The sequence below is a fragment of the Globicephala melas genome, chromosome 1 (assembly GCF_963455315.2).
Source record: "Globicephala melas chromosome 1, mGloMel1.2, whole genome shotgun sequence".
NCBI lineage: Eukaryota > Metazoa > Chordata > Mammalia > Artiodactyla > Delphinidae > Globicephala > Globicephala melas.
The window spans coordinates 163,258,118-163,276,225 of record NC_083314.1 but is presented as its reverse complement, the minus strand read 5'-3'; the positions used below and the strand labels follow the sequence as shown (position 1 = coordinate 163,276,225).

The window sequence follows — 18,108 nt, the reverse complement described above, 5'->3', positions numbered from 1 at the left end:
CTCTCCCTCTTACTCAACAAAACTGCCCCCTTACACACACCACCCTGCCTGCTGGCTTGGGGGTGAATGATAGAGGAGAGGGCGATGCCAACTCCTCCACCCATTATGTGTGCCAGCCTGCAGGGACGCAGCTGACAGTGAAATGCCAATAATAATATACCTAACACTTGTTGAACATTTACCATGTGCTAGGCACTTCTAACACTTTATAAATATTAACTCATTTAATCCTCACAACTTTATGAGAGGTATTGTAAGTTATCGCCACTTTACAGATAAGGAAACTGAGGCACAGAAAAGTTGAGTCACCTGTCAGATCACACAGCTAGTAAGGGAACTGGGATTTGAACCCAGGCTGTCTGCTCCAGAGAGCCTTCTCTGTCGGTTGTTGCCATGGTGCTGGACCAGGAATGTATCAGGCCCTGTGGACCCAGATCTCGCAGGGCCTCTTGTGAAATGAAGAAAAAAGGTGATTATGATGCAGCTTCACCTTGACTGGGACCCATGGGCAGCCCCGGGAGCCCCAGGATGGTCACCAGGCCGCAGAAACACAGAAGATTGTCTTTATTACAGTCTTAATATTTAGAAGATATATGAACTAAAGACATATTCATTTTTTATCTTTTCAGAAACAAAAATGTCATATATGTAATGAAGGCATTTTCACTGACAACTGTGTACATGGTTGGATCATGGACAGTCCACATGGTGGCCAGTTATCTAGAAGACTTTCTCACGAACTGGAATGAAGGGAAACCTGCCCTGCCAGCAAGTCCTGTTCATCCAACTGGCCTCCTTTAATATCATAGACCAGACTTCCCTGGTGGCGCAGTGGTTAAGAATCTGCCTGCCAATGCAGGGGACATGGGTTCGATCCCTGGTCCGGGATGATCCCACATGCCACGGAGCAACTAAGCCCGTGAGCCACAACTACTGAGCCTGCTCTCTAGAGCCCGCAAGCCACAACTACTGAAGCCCGCATGCCACAACTAGGAGCCTGTGTGCCACAACTACCGAAGCCCACGCACCTAGAGCCTGTGCTCCACAACAAGAGAAGACTCTGCAATGAGAAGCCCGCGCACCGCAATGAAGACCCAATGCAGCCATAAATAAATAAATAATTTTTTTTAAATGTTAAAAAAAAAAAAATCTTAGACCTTCGGGAGAGTCTGCCCAGCGCATGCCCACCCTCCTTCTCTCAGAGTTGCCCCTCCCCACTCGATGTGATCCTTGAGGCCCGGTCTGAATCCTTGGTCCCGCTCCTCCACACCCCTGGCCATGACTGATTGGTCCAGGAATGTCTACCTGCTCCAAGCCGGCCAATCAGATCTTTTGTCTGGGGATGGTGGCTCTGCCTGTCAACCCACTGTGGCTGGTCTCTGACCTAAGAGCAGGTAAACTTGTTGACTGTAAACTAGCTGCCTTCACCTTCACTGCTGTTTGCACAAAAGAAAAGAAGAAGGAAGCTGTGTACAGGGGAAGGGACGAATGAAGTAGTGACGAAGGGATATGTGGGGGGATAGGGGAGCTGGCCCTCCCGCTGATGGCCACAATTGCTCTTCCTCCCCGGCATGCATCCCTAGGATAACTCCTGCTGTCATGTCAGTTAGCCTGAGAAATTGCTGTTCCTTGCAGTCCAATAACCTTATTTAAGTTTAAACTGGAAAACGGCAAAGAAAAGTACCACAAAGCCCCTGAATGTGTTGGTTTTCTTGTCGTTGTTGAAAATGACAGATCCCAAAGCCACAGAGCTATCTGTGTCCTGGGAGTGTCCCCAATGGAAGCACGAGGTCATCTGTCTCTTTGTTTGGAAAATGCTTCCCACAGTGGAGAGGGCTTCCCCAAGACGAAATGACACCGAGTTCCCTTACCAAGTTTATGATTAATCTCTCTATCCGAAATTTTCTTCCCTTTCTTGTCCGCTCTGACCTCAATCCTGTGCTAACTGAACACTCATCAACCAGAGTCAGATGACTAAACTTGCTGCTGTCAGTAACATCATTAATGTACTAAAATTGCTGCTGTAAGATATCATCAATGTACAAATTCAGGTTGTTTCTCCAGAAACACCTGGCTTCTCCAGAAACATCTGGTTGTTAGCCAGATGAGCTAACAGACCCCCACCCCACGCACACCCCAGCCATGGACTACCTGGCCAGATAATCGTAACCCAGAGACATCCTGACTTCTGAAACTATAATTAATGAAGAGATGTCACAGCGCCGTCACTAGGCGATGATTAATCCCAGCCTCTTTGTTCTTCCCCTTTAAAAAAAACCCCGTAACTCAGAGACCAAGTTGGGGTGGATCTGAGGTTTATCTCCCACTCCCTTGCTTGACATCCTGCAATAAACCCTTACTTTGCTGCCGACTCCCGCTGTCGGAGTTTATCTTTCTGCACTGCTGGCACACGAGCCCTTTGCCTGGTTTCAGAAATGTGCTTTGCAAAGGACTTTATCAAACTTGGGCTGTCCAATGGTGTGCCAGCAAATATACACTATATGCATATGTACATATATGTTTATTATAAATTTTACTGATAAAGTGGATGTGTAGAACACAATTTACAAATAACTGCACAATGTAGGAACTCTTGATTGTAGATTCCACATAGTCAATTGATTCTCCAGAAGGCTTTTGTTAATTTTTGCTGAACTCTTGCATGTCTAGTCAATCTATGGCTGCAATTCAATCCAAATTTGAAATGGAGTTGCATTCCAGTCTGCTGTACTAACTCTTTTCCCCGTAAATTTATTGTCATTAAATCTGATATGTGATCTACTGTTACACTACTCACTCTCCCATAAATATATTCATTAAACAGAAACCTCTTTCAGCTTCAGCATTTTAGTTTACACTGTTAATATTTCATCCATCACTTTCTTTAACCCAGAAAGTCAACAAAACAGCAAATCAAGGCCCGATTTGTGACTTTTGCCAATTCCCACCTTGGCCGACTTCAAGTTACCAACGTGATATCACAAAGCAGAGGTGGGAAGAGGTGTGTGGAAGCACATCATTCATTATTGCCAAAGTTCTCCTATTCAGTTACAATAGATGCAGATAACCTCGAGAGAATAGAGAATAATAAAATGTAGTAAAATCAGTAGGAAGTCGTGAGTTTTGAGTATTATCTTTATTTTAATATTTCCTTTTTTAATTGAAGTATAGTTGATTTACAAAGTTGTGTTAATTTCTGCTGTACAGCAAAGTGATTCAGTTATACATATATATACATTCTTTTTCATATTCTTTTCCATGATGATTTATACCAGGATATTGAATATAGTTCCCTATGCTATCCAGTAGGACCTCGTTGTTTATCCATGATTTAATATCTCTTAATTGTAAATTTATACAATTTAATTTTTAATAATGACTGTTCAACAACCTGAAATTGCAAAATTCCCCAAACTGTAGCAACTGGCTCCTGAAAGCTGGTGTGAGCCAGCGCTGGCGCACTGCTGGATTTGTCTCCATCCAAACGCACCCTATGGGACATTGTCAACAGAAGAGGCCCCATGACTGGAGAGTCTGTGGTGAAGCTGTTTGCCGTGGGAAAGTTTGACCTGGTTTGTGCCTTGGAGCAGAGGAGGAAACTTGAAACAATGACTCTGTCAAATTCAAGGACACATCGACGCAGCCAGTTTGGCAGGGCCATTTTGATTCCTTCATATCAAAACATGAGATTTCTTTTTTTAATTACTAAGTGCTCAACAGACATCCTTGACCCTTGACCTCAGCCCCTCTCTGCCCCCCACTCTGTGTCTGAGACTCACCCCACTTATCACAGTCTGTAGATGCCTGTTTTCGACCCAGGCACCCAGAGGAGAAGCCCTTTTTGTTTGTGAGATTTTTCAGTCTCCATCACAACTTGCTTGTCCCTCTTTCCCAGGGAAAAGCGGAACTTTCACTAAGATCGCTATCTTTGCGTAGCCAATGTGACAGGAAAATTTGTTTAATTTTAGAAGAATTCAGTACCTGTTTTACTCATTCTCACCTTTCGAAACCCTACTCACATGTCACCTCCCTTCTGATATTTCATTTTCCAGCATTGCTATGGCTATGACGTGTCCATAATCCAATTGTACTTGTTCAGACGAGAGTGTAAATGTTTGTTTACTAATCAGTGCCCTTGACTAGGCTGTGAATTTTTCCTCAAGGGCAAGGGTTGTGTCTGTCTTGTATGCTATTGTGCGGCCAGTGGCCAGTACAGGATCTGGCACTGAGGATTTTCTCACTAAATATGTCAAGTTAAAACACCTGAATAGGGCTTCCCTGGTGGCGCAGTGGTTGAGAGTCCGCCTGCTGATGCAGGGGACACGGGTTCGTGCCCCGGTCCGGGAAGATCCCACATGCCGCGGAGCGGCTGGGCCCGTGAGCCATGGGCACTGAGCCTGCGCGTCCGGAGCCTGTGCTCCGCAACGGGAGAGGCCACAACAGTGAGAGGCCCGCGTACTGCAAAAAAAAAAACAAAAAAACACCTGAATATATATTCAATGCTATGGGGCCTCCTATAAGCCCCTACAAGCTGGGAGGTCACACTGTGGTTTGGGGGTCATTCTGGTAGGTCCCCCTTTGGGGTCTGGCTGCAACATGCAGGGCCCTCTCAGGGCCCATGATGTCTCTGCTCTCACCACTGTCTCCATCCTTTCTCCTGTTCCAGCCTGGGGAGGGCTTTAGTCTGCTTAACAGTTTCTCTTGCATGGGAAGCAGGAGAGTAGGAAAAGGGCAAAATATTAGGAGAAAACAAACAGATCAGTACATATTTCTGGAGTGGCTTTTATGTACCAAGCACTGTTCTAGGCCCTGGGGTTGCAGCTATGAGCAAGCAGACAGTTTCTTCTCTCAAGGGGAGCTGGGGTGGGCAGACAGTGATGGTCACAATGGCTACCCTTTATGGAGCCTTACTATGTGCCTGTGTCATCTCATTTACTCCTTCCAACAACATAATGACATGTGTTACTATTATCCCCATTTTATAGGTGAGGAAATAGAGGCAGAGAGGTTCAGTAACTTGCACCAGCTAGTAGATAATAGGGGTAGGATTCTGAGCCAGGCAGTCTGAAAATTAAAGAAGGTCATGGGGTAGAGAAGGGCTGGCCGTGCATCCAGCTGGGGAGGACACTTCTAGCGTTCCTGAGTGAGGAGGTGGTGTTTGAGCTGAGGGCCGCCTGATGATAAGAGGCAGACATGCCTGGATCTGGGGATTGAACATTCCAGGCAGAGAGAAGTGCAAAGGCTCTGATGTGAGAATGAACTTGACTTATCAAGGGCTGGAAGGAAAGCCACTGTGGCTGGGAGGTCAGGAGTAAAGGAGAGAAAGTAGCAGGGGGTGAGGGGCGAAGTAGACGGACCCAGATTGGCAACATTAAACTCCGTGGAGCAGGGAGGTTGCAGACATCTGGGCTGCTTCCCTTGCGCTGGGCAGGGCCAAGCCCTATGCCCATAAGCTCCAAGAGGTCATTATCTCCTGCCCCTGGAGGCAGCTGGGGCACCCATGCCTGGGGCCTATTCTAACCTCTCTTTGGTCCTGGGACCCTGAGGACTATCCAGCTGCCAAGGGGAAGGGGGCCAAGGGTGGGCTGGGGTGGAGGCCCTGGGGCCCAGGGAAGACATTTGCAGGAGGCAGGAGGTGCTGACCCCTGGGTCAGAGACCTGAGGTCTGTCCCAATGGTGGCAAAGGCATTTTGATTGGAGTCATTAAGATCACTCAGCCTTGATGGCCTGGACTTGAGCCAAGCTGTCCTCATTGGCTCCCCTTGACTTCCTGGACTGACCTCTCCCACCACCCAATGACACGAGAGACCCCTCTGGGGGCACTAACCGACACCCCCTCTTCTGGATTCCAGGGCTGTCTCCCTGCCCCCAGTCAGGGAAAGAGCTCCTTTTGGAGACCAGCCATTGCCTCTGCCCCCCACACGCACTTTCCCCCGCATCCTGGGGGTTCAGCTGAGGCCAGTGCAACCACATTTCCCAGGGCCTCCTGGTCCTTCCTGCCCACGGGGAATTTTCACCCATGTTCCCTCTACTGGGAATGTTCTTTCAACTTCTGTTTACACTGAAAATTCCTCCTACCTTATTCCTCAAGGTATAACAGGTAAATTTCTTCCTCCCTTCCTTCCTTCCTGTGTTCCTTTCCTCCCTCCCTCCTTCCTTCCTTCCTTTCTCTTTTCCTCCCTCCCTCCCTCCCTTCCTTCCCATCATTCATTCATTTTATTTTTTTTAATAAATTTATTTTTATTTATTTATTTTTGGCTGCGATGGATCTTCGTTGCTGCACGCAGGCTTTCTCTAGCTGCGGCGAGTGGGGGCTACTCTTCATTGTGGTGCGCGGGCTTCTCACTGCGGCGGTTTCTCTTGTTGCGGAGCATGGGCTCTAGGTGCACGGGCTTCAGTAGTTGCAGCACACAGGCTCAGTAGTTGTGGCTCGTGGGCTTAGTTGCTCTGCGGCATGTGGGATCTTCCCGGACGAGGGATCGAACCCGTGTCCCCTGCATTAGCAGGCAGATTCTCAACCGCTGCACCACCAGGGAAGCCCTCATTCATTCATTTTATTCATACATTTTAGGCATTCATTTATTCAGCTTCCCAGGCACTGGGGGCACAGAGGGGGTAGGACAGATTCTGAGGTCAAGGAGTGTATTAACCTGTGTGAGAGGCAGAAGGTAAACAAGCAGGACAGGTTACATACATAATGGACGGGTCCCAGTGCAGAATAAAAATGTGAGACCCGTTGTTAAAAAATCATTAAGAATTTCAAAACGGTGACAGCAGAGCATTAAACCAATCAAAGGGTGCTTCCTAACTAGGGAGCCCTTCTGCAGAGTTCGTGTCCCCAGGAAGCTGGTCCCGTGAACAAACGATTGCATCAGACATGTGGTGGCGAGCCTGGGAGTCATCCAGGGGGAGGGGATGTCCACAAATTGCCAAAAGCGAAAGGAGAGAGATGGAAGGACTCTTTTTGGAAACTGCATGTTGTCTGGACATGAAAAGGGGCCAGAGGAGCAGGCAGGGTCCGATGTAAGGGAGTGGGTCTTTATTCTGTGGGCAGTGCAGAGCCACCTGAAGTTCTAAACAAGGGTGTGATCAGATTCTTCTTCTGAAAAGATTATTCTGGGACCAAATAAGAAATACAAATAAAAATATATGAAAAATATAAATAATAATACATATAAATGATACAAAAAATAAATGTGAAAAAATTTCCACTTCACTAGTAATCAAACAAATTGAAAGTAATGTTTTTAACTTTTTTTTTTTTTTTTTTGCCACGCTGTGTATCTTGCGGGATCTTAGTTCCCCGACCGGGGATCAAACCCGTGCCCCCTGCAGTGGGAGTGCAGAGTCTTAACCACTGGACCACCAGGGAAGTCCCAAAAGTAATTTTTTTTTATTATCAAAAAGTGTTGTTTACAATATCAAAACTTTGGAAATGACTTTAACCCACATAGATCAGGCTGGTGCCCTTGTCCTCACAGCTCCCGAGAGGTCTTGGGGTTCTCCGGGGCACATGATTGACATGGGAGACAATCCAAGGGGGTCGGCTTTATTTGATGATAAGTAATTTCAAACCTAATTTTTGTGTTCAAACAAACATGACAATCACACCACATGGCCACAATAAAAAATATAGACAATGACAAGTGTTGACAAGGATGTGAAGCAGTTGGAACCCTCACCCATCGCTGATGGGAATGGAAAAGGGTGCAGCAACTTTGGAAGGCAGTTTGGCAGTTTTCAAAATGCTAAACAGAGTTACCATATGACCCAGCAATTCAACTCCCAGGTATGTACTCAAGAGAAATAAAAACATGTCCACACAAAAACTTGTTTATCAATGTTCATAGCAGCATTATTCGTAATAGCCCCAAAGTGGAAGCAATATAAATGTCTGTCAGCTGATGAACAAATAGAATCTTTTAAAAATGCTTTATTCGTATAATGTAATGTTATTTGGCAATAAAAGAGAATGAAGTGCTGATACATGCTATGATACGGATGAACCTTAAAAACATTATGTTAAGTGAAAGAAGACTGTTACAAAAGGCCACATAATTCCGTTATTTGAAATGTCCAGAACAGATAAATTTATAGAGACAGAAATTAGATCAGTAGTTGTCAGGGGCTGTGGGGAGAGAGGAATGGGAAGTGACTGCTTAACGGGTACAATATTTCTTTTTGGGGTGCTGAAAATGTTCTGGAATTAGATAGTGGTGGTGATCACACAACCTTGTGATTGTTCTAAAACCCAGTGAAATGTACACTTTAAAACAAATGGATTTTATGGTATGTGGAATATATTTCAATAAAGCTGTTTTTTTTTTTTTTTGAGAAGAAATCATGAAAACAGTCGAGCAAAGAATTAGGGTGACCAGCTGTCCCAGTTTGCCCAAGACTAAAATCAGAAAAGTCCCAGGCAAAACAGGGTAAGTTGGTCACTCTGCATAGAATGCAAACTTTACATTTATTTGAATGATCAAATGTGAGAATTTAAAGAAATTTCCTGGTTATATGAGAGGTAAAGCAGGGGGAAAGCTTAAGGAGCAATGACCTAAATGTCCAACAACAGGAGGTAGTTAAATTCATTCATTCATTCATTCATTCCCCACTAGAATGTAAGCTCCACAGGGGCGAGGGTTTTTGTCTGTTTTATTCACTGCTGTACTCTGAGGGCCTAGGACTCTGCCTGGCACACAGTCCATGAATGCTTGGTGAGGAGAGCTGTATGCTAGGTGCCAGTGGTGCATTAGTTCCTCCTGTCCTAGGGCTTAAACTGCCTCGTGGCTAGTTTAATAAGCAGACAAACAAGACACTAGTGAACAGATGAGGGAATAAGATAATTTCAGATAGTGATATATGTCATGAAGAAAATAAAGTGATCGAGTGGATCACTTTAGGCTGAGTGGTCCCAGGAGCCTTGCTAAGAAGGTGACTTCTGAGGAGGGGGACACCCACTGACAAGCCACTCTCAATGGTGTTAAGAAAACATCTTTTTTTCCAACAATGAATCAACTTCTTATTTCACTGACCGATACTTCTGATTCTCTATCTGATGCCGCATTTAAAATCTTCAGAGTCCCCCAAAACAGCATTCAGTCTTCTTATATCCAGAGACAGGGGCCCAGAGGCAAAAAAGCTCAGGCTCCAGGCTGTTTTCAGGTGGGACAATGGCAGACATTCCTATGCAAGCCTGTGTCAGTTTTTAACTGAAATGCCATTAAGCTCTCCATCCTGAAACTTTTTTCTATGACGTCTGTGGCAGAAATACACTCATCTCTCATATACATAACTCCATGGGGGTGTGGGGTGGGCATTACACAGGTGCCAGCCAAACTTCTTATTCAGCCAGAAACTGGACTTCTTCAGTTTAATAGCAAGGAGATGAGCAAAACTGTGGTGAGTGTGCTGGCTCTTCCTCAAGGTGAGCTGGGCTGGATGTGAACAGAAGCACATGATAAAGGTGAATTAAGCTCTATAAAAAAATTAAGTTGCTCCTATCTCTATGAGCAGTCTATGAGCTGCTTCCAAGAAACCAGGATGCCCACATCCCATATACCTCATCCAGACAAGGCCAATTCCTCACGCACAGCTACATGGGAAGCATAAAAACCTTTTGTTGGACTTCCCTGGTGGTCCAGTGGTTGAGACGCCTCACTTCCAATGCAGGGGTCGTGGGTTTGACCCCTGGAAGGGGAACTAAGATCCCACATGCTGCAGGGCATGGCCAAATAACCCCCCAAAACAAAACAAAACAAAATCTCTCAAATAACGTCTTGCTTTAAAAAAAATCTTCTGTACAGCTGAACCAGTTTGCAAGGCAGAAATAGAGACACAGATGTAGAGAACAAATGTATGGACACCAAGGGGGGAAAACGGGGGTGGGGTGGGGTGGAGTGGTGGTGGTAGTGGTGGTGGGATGAACTGGGAGACTGGGATTGACATATATGCACTAATATGCATAAAATAGAGAACTAATAAGAATCTGCTGCATTAAAAAAATAAAATTCAAAAAAAAAGGAAAAAACCTTTTTCTTTAAAAGAAAAAAATCTTTTATTAACATTGTGGGGTGGGGATTGGGTCTAGGGAAAGATGTGAGATGGCTTTTTTATTCCCCCTGCCAGCAACAGCTATGTATCTACACACACACTCAGACACACATACATATCCACGTTCAAGGAAGTTTTTCTTCCCTGACTACAGGACCCCAGAATCCAGCCTGCCCCAGGCTGAGAGACAGTGCCTATTAACTGCACAGGTCTGACGTATCAACGTACTGTATAAGGCTCCTGTGTTGTCTCACAAACTGAGAGCGCAGGGGCAAAGGGAGTGGATACTCACGGGGGGTTTGCTTTTTGTCTGAAATCCAACCTACTTGGCAACACTCTTAGGACCAGGCTCTGGGAGAGGTTCTGTGGGCACGATATGGTGGGTGACCTGACGGTCCCAGCCCACTGGGGTAAGAAGGGAGTGGTTTCGCAGGGACAGAGTAGTATCTCTCACAGTCTCTGTGGGCTCAGCTTCCACACTCCTCGGCAATGCCTGAGTCCAGCACAGCAAGTGAGCCGTCTTCACTGACAGAGGCCAGGAAGGGAGCTCTGTGTGGGGAGAACACCAGCCCAGTGACACACTGGGAGTGCACAGCTGAGCTGAGGGCATAGCTTGCACTCTTTGTGCCCACAAGGGAGACAGTCCATTCTCATCACCGAAGACAGACTTTACTCCGCTGAGGATGCCAAGGCTGGGAGGTAGGAAGGTAGTCAGAGGCACTGCAGCCCATCTGTTATGCTGGCTTGGGGCAGTGGATATCCCACAGTGAAATTCTACTGTCCTCAGTGCATGAAAGAAACATGGAGTCCTTGTGTAGAGAGGCAGCAACACAGGTGACCTGCCCAGAGTGAGCTCGGTATGAATTCAGAATCATCTACTGAGCAAGGTCCCAAACCTTGATGCAGAAGTCTTTGCTACCACCAACCGCTTGTGCGCCAGAGCTTGGGACACTGCAGACACGATGTCATCGTGCTCATACTTGCAGAACTTGCTGTCAATGAGCGTCTCATTCTCATCCAGCTCCCACAATTCAACAGCACCTGAATTGGAAGCCATTAGGATACCTCTGTCCCCTACCCAAGTGAGGTCAGCCACTCCAGCCTCCGTCTGGACTCCAGTGGAGCAGAAATCTTCCTTGCGGACAGCACAATGGTCCCTAAAAAGCCAGAGGGAGCCAGCCCAGCAGAGGCCACTCAAGCTGGAAACCGTTAGCAGGAATGCCCCGATACCACACCGCCTCCAACTGATGCCCCATACAGGTGGGCGCATTTGGGGGATGGTTCCACTCCCCACTGCCAGGGGCACAAGTTGGGGGTGGGGTTTCCTTCCAAATCTCCATGGTTCCAACTCCAACCTGGCCCCAAACTGGACGCCCGCCAGAGATTCAGCTCTGCCAACCCCCACGTGGTCCCTCCTCAGGAAAACATCTTAATGGCCAGGAAAATGTTCATGGTGAAGTGGTACCCTTATGTTCATAGCAGCACTATTCACAGTAGCCAAGACATGGAAACAACCTAAATGTCCATCAACAGATGAATGAATAAAGAAGATGTGGTACATCTATACAATGGAATACTACTCAGCCATAAAAAGTATGAAATAATGCCATTTGCAGCGACATGGATTCAACTAGAGATTATCAAACTAAGCAAAGGAGGTCAGAAAGAGAAAGACAAATACCATATGTTATCACTTATATGTGGAATCTAAAATATGGCACAAATGAACCTATCTATGAAACAGAAACAGACTCACAGACATAGAGGACAGACTTGTGGTTGCCAAGGGGGAGGGGGGTGGGGGAGGGATGGAGTGGGAGTTTGGGACTAGCAGATGCAAACTATTATATATAGAATAGATACACAACAAGGTCCTACTGTACAGCACAGGGAACTATATTCAATATCCTTTGATAAACTATAATGGAAAAGAATATGAAAAAGAATGTATATATATGTATAACTGAAGCACTGCTGTACAGCAGAAATTAACACGACATTGTAAATCCACTATAATTCAATAAAATAAATTTTTAAAAAAGAATAAGATATATTAAAGCACATTGAAGGTGGGAAGTCACGGGTGATTTCTTTTTACTTTTTTAAAGCATTCTTGTATTTCCCCAATGCCCTGCCTGACGCAAAAATCTGGGGGGTTGGATCCTGGGGTGAACCAGACAAATGAAGTCCCTGCTCTCATGGAACAGGTATATTTTATAACTGGGAGAAACAAAACCCAGAATAAAGGAGTAACGTTATTTTTTTAAAAGATTGAAGAAATTGCACTGGTAGGTGTGCCAAAGAGCCAGCTGGAATCTGGAGTCCAGGTTAGGAGTTGGATGCAGCAGCTGTGCAGCCCGGGGTGAGAGTGGAGCTTGCTGGGGAAGGAACAGAAAGTCAGGGAGCATCTCTCAACAGTCATCCATTGTGTGCATGGGTGTAAGTCCTTTCCCCTCTCTCAGGCTCAGTTTCCCCATCTGTTAAATAAGAGGAGACACTAGAGGTGTTTCTTGTTTTTAAAAGATTTATTTATTTATTTATTTATTTATGGCTCCGTTGGGTCTTCATTGCTGCACGCGGGCTTTCTTTTTAGTTGCGATGAGCAGGGGCTACACTTCGTTGGGGGTGCGCAGGCTTCTCATTGCTGTGGCTTCTCTTGTTGCGGAGCTCTAGGCGTGCGGGCTTCTGTAGTTTCGGCAAGCAGTCTCAGTAATTGTGGCACGTGGGCTCAGTAGTTGTGGCTCGTGGGCTCTAGAGCACGGGCTCAGTAGTTGTGGCGCACGGGCTTAGTTGCTATGCGGCATGTGGGATCTTCCTGGACCAGGGCTCAAACCCCTGTCTCCTGCATTGAAAGGCAGACTCTTAACCACTGCACCACCAGGGAAGTCCCTCCTTCCCTTTTAAGACTGAATAATACTCCACTGTACATATATATATACGTTAGGTAGTTGTGAGTTTCCTTCAGCTCCAACATTGCAGGATTCTCAATTCCAAGTGGCTGTCCACCCTGGGGCTGATTGCTGCCTGGTGAGTTGGGGACCCTGGCTTCAAGCTGACTTTCCCTCCTGCTTGTGTCACCAGGCAGCCAGGGGAGGGCCCCGGGGGATGAAAGGCTTTGGCTAAATACCTGCCGCCTTCTCTCTGGAGCTTCAGGAGCCAGGTCAGGGCCTGGTGCAGGGCAGGGGAGGGGAGTTAATGATGGGCTGTCAGAGGCTTTGTCATCCAGATGAAACTGACCCTGCTCCCGGGCCCCTGCTTCCAGACCGGCCTGATTACAGGGAGCCCTATTCTTCCCCTTCTCGGGGCCAGGCCTGGCCTCGAAGCAGCCTCTGCACGCCCAGCTGCTCTGGAGCAGCTGCAGAGATGGGCCCGCTGAGGAATCTGGGGTAGCAGCTGCCGAAATGCACTAGCTTTGGGGCCAGAACAACAGATACAACGCATGGTGAAGCCAGCAGGCTTATGCAGTGGTTCTCATCTGGGGGTGACTAGCAATAACAGCCACTGTTGCCTGAAGTTTTACTAGGTTCATCATGTACCGAGCACTGGACATGGATTATTTCATTTAATCTCACACAGCCCTAGGAGGTTGGTACTGTTAACCCCATTTTACAGAGGAGCAAGCTGAGGCTTGGGGAGCCTTACACAGCTGGTAAGCAGCCCAGCCTTGTTCGGTGATGAAGCCTGATCTCTTATCCCCTGCTTCTGCAATTGGGTGGAAATTTCTTTGGCGAGTTCCTTGGTGGAGGGCAGATGAGGGGGCTGAGTGGATGGAGTCTATTTGCCTTCCCTGCACCAATAAAGGGCAGCAGCTCTTGTAGCTGCTCGGGGTTCTGCTTCCAAACATGTGAAAGCCACTGCTGTAGTTCACCTCATTTGTTTTACAGGTGGAGAAACTGAGGCCCTGGGAGGGACAGGGAACTGTCCAGGTTCACTCCAACAGGGTCTATGGCAGAGCTGGGACTAGAACCTGAGTCCAGCCTCCCAGCCGTGCTCTGTTTTTGGTGCCCACGTGGCCTGCTAGATCTTGTATGTGACCCACACAGGCAGGAGGGCACTCTGGGGCCTCACCTGCTGGGTCTGCTGGGCCTGGACCCCCACCCTTCCTTACAGAAGGAGGGAGATGCAGAGGTGGCCGGCAGTGGTGCAGAGAATAGCATGCAGGCTGGAGCTCAGTTCTGATCCTGCTGCTACCTTGCTGTGTGGCCTGGGTAGCTCTGCTCTCTCCAGGCCTCAGTTTCCCCTTCTGTACAATGGGGGTTGATGACAGTTTGGACCAACAGGCACTGGGCAGGGGAGGAAGAGTGGTTAGTCAGGAGGAGAGGAAGGGAGGAGAGGAAGGGAGTGTATGGAGAGAAAGGGAGGAGCCACGGGGCCGCAGGACACCCTGCCTTGCCCTGCTGTCCTGGGGAAACACCCCAGCCCACACTCCACTGCTGGCTAGGGGATGCCACTTGGCCTGAGAGTGTCCAAGCCTTGGATGAGAGAGTTCTTGGTCCCCAAGGCTGCCATGGGGCCGGTGGCTTCCCTTCCTCAGCCTGAATCCTCGCCCTGAGGACGGTGCTGGCCTCATGAGGACTTAGAGGAGGCTGAGTTCCTGGGTGGGCACTCCCATGGGCGTCAGCCTCACCCAGCCACGTGTGCTTGCATCCCTGCAGTGCGTGTATGTGCAAATGCACGCCTCACACGGCAGGGACTCTCACAGGCCAAGAGAGGCCCAAACCAGTTCTTATTTTTGAGGCTTCCAGTAATTTAAAAATGAAGACATGCCGAAACAGTCTGGCCACAACTGTGGTGTGTTTAACATACTTTTATTTAATAAATGAACATCTTTAACATGCGCCCACACACACTCACAAATCCAGTGCAATTGAGAGATTCCTAAGATCATTGCAGGAATTATAAATGATATGAGTTCACAGTGCTGTGTGGTCTGGTGACGGGATATAGTTTAAAATTGTATGATGAGCGTCCTGTTCTTTCCATCTTGCGCGTGATTCCCTGGGACTAGACACGCAGCCTCCTTTGAGTGTACATTGTTTTCTAACATTTTATTATGAAAAATGTCAAGCATCCAGGAAGGTTGAAACAATTGTACACTGAACACCCACATCCTTATCATCTGGAATCTATGAGGAACATCTTGCAATATTTGCTTTAAGTCATATCCATCGCTTTTTCCATTCTTCCATCCAAATCCATCCTTTCATCTCTCTATCCCTCCACCCGTTCTTCTGTTTTTTGATGCATTTCTGAGGCTCACGAACGTGAGGACTCAGTCAAATGACACTCTTTTCCCTCCTCCTTCTCCCTGACAGTAACAGGCCTTGCTGCACTCACACTCACACTCACACACACCCCCCCCATGTAAAACCCTCATCGGCACACACCTCACATGTTTCACCCATGTTCTCCAATTCATGCATGTCCTCTCCTTACACATATTGACATGAATTCACATATGCAAACATCACACATGATCACCTGTGCACACACACACATAAAGACACACACACACACACACACAGTGCCCACATGTGCATTTGTGGCAGACTTTTGATATCTGTAAAAGGAGCATCCAGAGACCTAGAATCCTCAGACCTGTGACCCTTGGGTAGCCCGTGCCAGGCCCTGGTTTACTCCTCCAGCCTTCGCTTCCGGCAAGTGTCAGGGGCTCCCCTGCAGCTCCCCGCCCCACATGTCTCACCTTTTCCACTTTTCTCACAGTCTTCTCCCTCACCTCCCAGCCACATCCCACAGAGAAAACCTCCCACAAAAGTTCCTTCTGGAGTGTTAACCACCTCTGGGTACAAAGCCCACCAGACTGCCGCTCCAGGAGGGCAGGGACAGTGTTGGCTTGTTCACACCACATCCCCGGCACATGGCACCCAGCAGGCCCTGTGGTCGGTTGAAAAAGGAACAAAAGCGGCAGAGCTTTGCATCCCCTGGGCAGCCTCAGGGGCATACGCGTCACACATGCTCACCGCCATGCACACACAACACATTCTGCATGCATCCGTGCTCACATGTACATCGTGTGTGTGTCTGCGTTCATGCACACACCTGTCTGCCTGTCTCCATATTCTCCAGATGGAGTCAATTCCAGGACCTGAGTCCTTTCCTAAAGCCTTGGTCGCCTAAGACCACTGTGAGCACATCTGCTGGAGTGTGAGGTCCAGATGTGGCCCCATGACCATGCGCTCCTGAGCTTGGCCCTGTGCATCTGCATGGCAGAGGTTAAGAGTACCAGCTCTGGGCTTCCCTGGTGGCGCAGTGGTTGAGAGTCTGCCTGCCGATGCAGGGGACACAGGTTCGTGCCCCGATCCGCGAGGATCCCACATGCCGCGGAGCGGCTGGGCCCGTGAGCCATGGCCGCTGAGCCTGCGCGTCCGGAGCCTGTGCTCCGCAACGGGAGAGGCCAAAAAAAGAGTACCAGCTCTGAGAATTCCCTGGTGGTCCAGTGGTTAGGACTCCACGCTTCCACTGCCGGGGCCCTGGTTCAATCCCTGGTCGGGAAACTAAGATCCCGCAAGCCGCATGGCGTGGCAAAAAAAAAAAAAAAAGAGTACCAGCTCTGGAGTCCGACAAAACCTGGGTTCCATCCTTGCTCTGCTTGTAATCACTTTATATGTTTCACGTATGACTTACGTGAGTGCTACTTCTTGGAGCATGGATTTCCTTATCTGTTAAATGGGAAAATAGTTCCCATCTTAAAAGCGTCTTACAGGAGATGCTCTTAGCAGGGTGCCTGGCATGTTGTAAGCACTTAAAAATGGTTGCTGTGGATATCATTATTGTTGTTACTTCAGGCCTTTGCCTCAAACTCCCATGCACCCTTTGGGAGGGAGGGCAGCCTTGGTGGGGGGCTGTGTATGGGTGGATGGTGTCTCGTGAATGCCTCTCCCCAGAAGCTCCCCCAATCCCAAGCCCTTATTATCCCACATGCATATTCATAAGGGATAGCTCCAGCCCTGCTCTGTAAATTGGTCAGAAGAAGGAAGTGGAGGTCAGGTCAGAGAGTGAGGCTCAGGGGACAGGAAGCTCAAAGCCAGAGTGCATCTGAGTCCTCACAGACAGGAGGATGGTAAGAGGGATGGGCAAGGATGGGTGGGGGATACTGGGGGCCATGGGGGAGTTTGAGCAGGGGATTGTCCCCATATTACAGATTTGAAAACTGAGGCCCAATGAGATCAGATTAGAGAACCCTTGGGCTGAGTGGCCCAAGAAGCCGGGTCCTGCTTCCTTTGGGATCTGGAGAGTTGAGCATCTGTCTGGGCTGGGTGATGGGCACAGGGGGTTGGACCAATTGACCCCTGTAGGTTTCTCTCAATGGGTGTAGTTTAATGGCATTACATGGTTGGAAGAGCTGTGGTGATCCTGAACCCCAACCCTCCACTGAGGCTCCAAGAGGACGGGTGACTTGCCAGGATCACACAGCTGCTGACAGTAATCTTGCCTTTGGAGGTGTGAGAGATAGAATGATTCTGGTCCCTTGCAAGAGATTCAAGACTGGGAGAAAAGTGGGTGGGCTTGTCAGGATACCAAGGAGTGAAGGTTCTTTATCCCCCTCCTCATTTCATCTCCTCACTACTCCCGTGAGACAGCTGGAGCAAAAACGATTATCTCCATTTTACAGATGAGAAGCATGAGGCTGGAAGAGGAGGAAGCACCAGGAGAAGGCTACAGAGTGAGTTGTCTGCAGGGGGTCTGCCCCTCTGTGCAGGGCGATGTGGGGATGTGAGAGCCCAGCTCGCCTCCATCTTGGGCAGGGTGAGGCCAGGACAAGGCAGCACATCACCCTGCTCTGGAAAACTTCAATCTAAAAAATCAGAGGAGGCTGTTTCTCTACACTTGCAGGTATATTAATCCCTCCCTCCTTTCAGATAATTGCCTGTTTCTTAGAACGCTTTCTGGATGCTTGGAACTGCTCTGTGAGGTTAAGTAAGATAACCACTCCCATTTCAGGGTAAGAGAGAATTGATCTCCAGAGCGGCAGAGGGTGTGAGAGGCAGTGACAGAACAAGAGTCTCAGCGAAGTCGTGGGTGTTTTCTACTGGACCA

General features: G+C 48.0%; 1 pseudogene; it reads right to left on the bottom strand.

The window, feature by feature from the left end:
* Nucleotides 1–10,372: 10,372 nt before the first annotated feature.
* Nucleotides 10,373–11,390, bottom strand: LOC115866941 (methylosome protein WDR77 pseudogene; annotated as a pseudogene).
* Between the last annotated feature and the right edge of the window lie 6,718 nt (nt 11,391–18,108).